At 39.6% G+C, this 6,518-nt stretch overlaps 1 long non-coding RNA gene across 1 annotated transcript; it reads right to left on the bottom strand.

The window, feature by feature from the left end:
- Window positions 1-828: 828 nt before the first annotated feature.
- Window positions 829-4,243, bottom strand: LOC135443370 (uncharacterized). The gene is made up of 3 exons (XR_010438982.1): window positions 4,160-4,243; window positions 2,061-2,136; window positions 829-1,118 (listed from the first exon to the last, which is right to left on the bottom strand). It is a non-coding gene; the product is annotated as an uncharacterized LOC135443370 (long non-coding RNA).
- Window positions 4,244-6,518: the final 2,275 nt, after the last annotated feature.

The following is a 6,518-nucleotide window of genomic DNA, read 5'->3' on the forward strand; positions in this document are numbered from 1 at the left end:
GCCATCATCCTGTGCTGCCATTGCCTAATTTGACATATTTAACATAACATTCCTGAAGCAGGCTGAATGTCTCTTACTGCTAGTTTATTGTTCCTGCAGTCTATTTCCATACCCTGCTTCAGATCCTTAGGGTTGTCTGTGATGTGGTAATGTGTTCAGAATTGTGATTTCCCTTCTCTGTGTCAGGCAAAGGGTTCTTTCAAATTCATGTGGGTGAGTTCATCCTAGAAAAGTGTTCTGTCCTGGTGCAGCAGTGGCCTTTCTTAGTGAGAGGAGGAGCAGCAGAGGGAAACGACAACTGCTCTGCTCAGGGGCATGCAGGCGCAAGGCCCAGTACTTGGCTTCTGGGCTGTGTGGCATTCCTCCTCCAGATATTCTTCAGAAAGGGGCCTACATTGCAGGAATAACCCAAATGCTTAAATGGCACCTGTGATACACAAATCGTCCTGAGAAGACTCTGAATGTAGCAGCCCTTGTGGGGAGATAACAGTAATAATAAAGGATATATGTTTCCATTTTTCTTTCCTCCCTTTCTACCAAACAGCTTCTCAGTATCAATACGTAGAGAAGTACCTTACTAAAAGAGAGCCTATTTTCTCATTGTCTCTTGAGCCATTTACATTCAGTTTCTTGCTGGTTCTTAAATGTCAGGTGTACACAACATGCACACATTTTTGGGGGTTTTGTTGTTTCTTTTAAAGAATTGACAGATGTAATTACTTCCCCTTCATAAACCAAACCTTCTTTCCTCCCCAACTTGCCCTAAAACTCAGCTATCCATTGTAGCAGTGCAGCAACCACGAAAGAATTAATCTAATTCGAGAGAACTGAGAAAGAAGTCAGTTTTATTTACTTCAGGAATGCTCAATAACACTTCAGAATCTTCTGTTGAGGAAAATTTCTGAAGAGCAATATCACAAAGAATATTCAGCCTGAGGGAAATAATCTTTTGAGCTAGTTGCAATGGCTATTAATGTAACAATGGCTGTGGCTAAAATGGGTGAGTATTTAAGAAATGAGCTGGAGCACAGATCTGTATCAGTAAGAGCTGATCCTTTCTCTGTTCTTGAAAACCATACTGGTAGCTGGTAAGAAGCCATCTACACTTTTGAGGAACCCTGCCAATAAAAACCATGGTAAAGAGTTGCTTTTCATCCATTGTTCTCAATTGATAAGCCATGAAAGAGTAGATAAGGTATCATCAAGGCACTATTAAATATGCAGAATGGAAGAAATTGCTGTCTTATACCATCAGAGAAAACACCTTAAATTATCAGTGTGCTAAATTGAAATTATTGCAAGCATCCAGTATCTTGTGAAAAGAAACTTGTGTATGCTTAGATGATAATGGGCCAAGAACTCCTCAAAAAACAACTTGTGAGAGAAGCTACACCACAGGACCACTGAGGAACTGGGAATTATTCAAAAGCACTGACCTCAGTTGTTTTGCAGTAGTATAGGAAAAAATAGCTGCCAATCTAGATCAATAAAGAAAATATAGATCTATGGAGGGAGCTTAGAGACTGCAGTTGTACTCTTTAATGGATATAGGTTACTATTAAAGTTATGACAAAAGAGATAATTTTGAAAGACATTTTCTCTAAGGCATGGGAAAAAAAATTGCAGCCTTCCTTAATTCTTATCATAAACTGAGTACCAAGAATAGAAATTTAACCTGAGATGTTTTGAAAGTAATTGTATTTATAGGTCAGCAACTTAAAGACTTAAAAAGCTTAGTCCCAAATGCTAAAAGATATGGAGTTAGATGCCTAAATATCCTTGAGGATGTTGATTCTATTGTTCAACTAAATTACATAAGCTCATGTAAGCTTGGCTACAATGAATATATGGCATACATGCTCTTTGTAGTATTTTTAACTGAAATAACATTTCTTCAAAAGAAAGTCCTTCATAGTTCACATTTCAAAATTAATTTAATCTTTCAAATTCAATCTTTAAGGTTGTGGGGATAAAAAAGTGGTCATATTAGTATTCCTTAACAAAGAATTGTAATTTCATTCTCTTATTGTTGTTCTGTGTCCTTTTTTTTGTTTACTTACCAAAGAAAATAGCAGATCACTCTGGATGAAACTAAAGCTTGAAAGAGCTCAGTCTCCTAGAGAGACTGTCATAAAGCTATGGAATTTAAAAATTGAAGGATTATTAGGGATATGAACAATATTGACTGAGCAGATGAAGACACTAGTTACTGGGCTGGATTCATTACAGCCATCAGAATTTCTTCTGTGCATTGAAGCTATGTCTCAATGACTTACATACATTTAGGCAGTTTCCATGTTCTTCCGCTGACATCTGCCTGTGGTTGTTTGGATGGGAAAGAAATATACATTGCTCACAAGAGCCCTTGTAATGTTCTTATGTTTGCCTTGTTGAATCGACACAGGGCAGACTCTGCATTAGCAGGTAGAACTAAGTTTTCCATGTTACTGTAATTCCAGTTCCCAGTGTTGATGAGTTTTAATGCCACATTGGAAGGCACAAAGAGATGGAATGCATTTCCAGTTTTACATTTCCTTTCTGTGAACTGGGATCCCATTTTGTGATAAAAGAAGCAACTAAAAGCTGCCAAAATGACTTAAGGAAGCCAGTCTGTTAGTGATTATCATATTTGTAGCATATTTTCTCTCAGCTGCTAGCTGAAGTGCTGCTCATTAACCCCCAACAAAGCCCAAGGAAGCCCCAGGCTGCTGCTCCCTGGGGATGGGGCATCCAGAGCTTCTCTGGAAAACCTCTTCCAGTGCCTCCCCACCCTCACAGCAAAGAATGTCTCTCCAATATCCATTCTGAACCTACCCTCCTTCAGTTTGAAGCCATTCCCCCTTGTCCCACCACCACATGCCCTTATTAGAAGGCCCCCTTTAAGCACTGTAAGTCTGCTATAAAACCTCCCTAGAGCCTATTCTTCTTCACACTGAAGCATCCCAAGTCCTTATAGTTACTTATTTTTAATAAAGCAACTGGAGTAATTCCAGCACCTGAAGAAATCCAGTCCTTGACTTAAATCAGTAATTTAAGAATACTTATAACATGATATAAAATTAATTGTGCTAATTTATTAAAATTTTGGAACCTGACAGCATGGTTCTAGTTTCCAATTATCATCCAAACATCCCAGTCTATTAATTCTAAATTTAAATTTCATATTTTTATGTATCACACACCATATTTCATTGCTTCCATGCTGTGGTATTAACAGCATGTCTATTTCTGTACTTTGATAATATTTTGAGGCAGCAATTTCAAAATCACCCTCAAGTCAATTTTATGAAATCACTATTGCACGTTTCTTCAGTAAGTAGAAACACCTGCAGAATTTAAACCAGACTTCAGGAATGTGTATGAGGTGTAAAACAAAAACCTGTGCATGCTCTGGCTGTTGGTGTTACTTGTGCAGTTCCAGACATTCAGAAAACTTTCTAGCTTTGTAAAATCCTGCTCTCAGAAGTTTATTAACTTTAGAGGAAGGGCAAGTTAATGTTGCAAATTTATCTGTTTTATGAGTGGACTGAAATATTTTTCAACTATTGCAGTACGGCATATCAGAGTTTCCATATTGCCGTAGACCTTGTCCCATTCATATCTCACTCAATATTCTAAAAGCAGTGCATAATTAACAGAAAACGTGGAAAGTGTTAGCTCATGAGGAGGATATTATGTTCCACTTTTTTTTTTTTTCAGTTAGGCACATAGTTAACTGAGTTTGGTACAAGTGAGAGATTAATAAAGAAAAAAGGGAAAAACAAGCTTCAAAAAAGACTGAGAAAAATTTTGAGTTTGATTGAGAGAAGAGATGCAAAATAGGTTATCACACCAAGGGCAGTTTTCAGCTTTTCATATGAGAGCTTGTGTCTCTTAACCAGTAATCAAAAAATTGAAAATAATATCAGAATTGAAGAAATAGCTTACAAAGTTATTTCTGGGCCACTCCAGGCAACAGAATAATACTGAGCTTCAAAATAGTTGCATAATAACAAAGGATATCTATATATTTATGTACATTTGCCTTCTGTTCTCATATGATCAGACAAAATGGGGACTGTATAAGCTGTATAAAATTAGTTTTTGGTATTGATGTAAAATTATTTTTGTGACCCCTTAGCTTAAACAATGTTGTCATCTTATTGCAAAGCTCCCATACCTTCTCGGTATTTCTCCTGGGCAGCTCCTCACAGCACTGACTCCTCCTTCTTCCCAGCACAGCCAACAAACTACAGCTCCCTTCCCACCTAGCTAACCCACTCTTTTATTGCACTCATCCTCACTGGACACAGCTGTGGCCTGTTCCTAATCTTTGGTGATTAGCACAGCTGCAACTCCTCAGGGGTGAGATTGCCTTCTGCACTATTTTCTTATATTCTATCCCCCACAAAATGATTTTACAGGAAAAGAGAAAAATATGTTAAAATTCAAAGGAAGCTGTAATCTTAGAATGGGGATCATGTTACATAATTCAAGGGAAGTGCAAATAGAGACACCCAATGCCATTGCACGCCTTGGCATCCCCAGGACACCTACACAGCTTTGGGAATATTTTGTAGGGCTTACAGTAGGGTTCCTCACTCCTGAGGGTGTAGTTGGAAACCAAATGGCACGGCTGGTAATGTCAAATGTGCTTGTAGAGAGCCGTGCTGAGATTGCTTTGATGTCTTGGAGTTAGATGTGTCAGTCTGACATGGTCAGTCTTAGGGTCCCTTCAGGGACTGTATGGAGAAATTGAGATATCCTGAGCTAAGATTTTCTAACCCTAAAGTAGGCCAGTTGTATTTCCATCTGAAGCTGCCTGTTTGATGATAAGGACAATCCTAGAGTGACTAACTCAGAGACTGAGAAGTGCAGAGCTCTATGAATCTCCCTGCCCTGAATCAGAGTCCCAGATGCCCAAAGGCTTCCCTAGAAGGGTCTCTCCCTTGGCCCTGCCAGCCAGCCCCAGGAAGTGCCCTTGGCCCTATGGCAACTTTAAACCTTTAATTAATTGAAATTTATCCTGGCCCTAAGAGGTTCTTTCAACAAAGAGAAGTATTTTATTGCCCTAATTCCTCACTCCCAACATTGGTTATGCCACTGCTCAAAAGAACCAGGATGCAGAATGGAAGATATTACAATGACTTCTTGAAATGGTGCAAAGTGAGTGAGAACTTGTTGATGCTCCAAATAGCCCTGAACCTCAAAATGGGAGTGTCTGAAGCTGCCACACTGGGAGAAAAGAAAAATGTTGAGAAAGATGTTAGCAGGGAAGAAGCAAGGCTGGTGAAAAAAGTGTTGTGGCCAGTGTGTCTTGACTGGATCTGTATTGCCAGCCAGGCTGGGGTTCTGGAGGCTGCACAGTTCAGCTGAGTTTTATGCAGCGTGAGCCATGTAAAGCTGTCACATTGGTTTGACTGTCCACTAACTGGAATGCAAATCATGAACTGCAAACATTTCCTCCCTGCAGTTAGATGTGTCTCCTTTAAGTGCCTCCTGGGCCTTCTGAAAGTGAAGGCAGCGTGGAGAAAACAGTTCAAAATGGTGAATGATCTGGGATGGCAGGCTGCATTTGGCTTATTGGCCATTCTTTGACCATCTCTGGTCTATATTTGCAAAGTTATCACATTTGTTTTAGTTCTTGCTGAAATCCCATAGTTGAATGGGATTCACCCTTTATTTAGGAGAAACTCATAGGGTTTATTACAAATGAATGCTTATTTATTCCAGATCTGTTGCTTAGGAAGGGAGCATATGGAATTGCACAGGACCAGTTCCTTCCTAATGCCTCAATACAGGAAGTTAAGTAGGATAAAATTCCAAAGATAAACTTCAGCTGAGGCAATTTCTAATGTTTAATTTATTTTTTTATGGTCTTTTTCTCTTCTGTAGAATCTTAGATCTAGCTTCAGCAGGATACACACACTCTCCTTTTGGGGACTAGTTGTGGTTTCACTGCCTGTTTTGGCTTGTTGCCTTGACAGTCTCACTAAGGGATGCATCTTTGAGCTTTCTCTAGGGAACCATGGCCAGGAACCAGTAATTTACCAGGGCTTTGCTATCAAAACAACACATTATTCTTTGCTCCGGTGGCACAAAATGTTCACACCAAATGATAAAACCAAACTATTCAAAAGGACTGTGAGTCTTGGGCAAGATTTTTAGTTTTAACTTGTCCTGGTGGGGAGAAAGAGACTGTGCAAATCATAGCTGGCTCAGTGTAGTGCTGGATTGAGCTCCATCCAACAGTCCTGAGCAGACAAGAGGAGCACTTGCAGGTAAATGTTTTTGCTCCCACTCGCATATCACACCCCTAAGGCACAACACACTGTGGCTCTGTGGGAAGGATGCATGGCATGTCTGGTTGGCTTGTAGAGGCTGGGAATGGATGAAACATAATTAGAGCAGATGGTGTCTCTGGAAACTGCCAGCATGTAAGAAATCTCTAATGACCACACTTAGATTTTTCAAAATCCTCTGGTTTAGTCTGAATTGGGTGGATTTTATGGGATTAAAAAAGAGCACATTCCTGACAC

Source organism: Zonotrichia leucophrys, chromosome 2, assembly GCF_028769735.1.
Source record: "Zonotrichia leucophrys gambelii isolate GWCS_2022_RI chromosome 2, RI_Zleu_2.0, whole genome shotgun sequence".
NCBI classification, from domain to species: Eukaryota; Metazoa; Chordata; class Aves; order Passeriformes; family Passerellidae; genus Zonotrichia; species Zonotrichia leucophrys.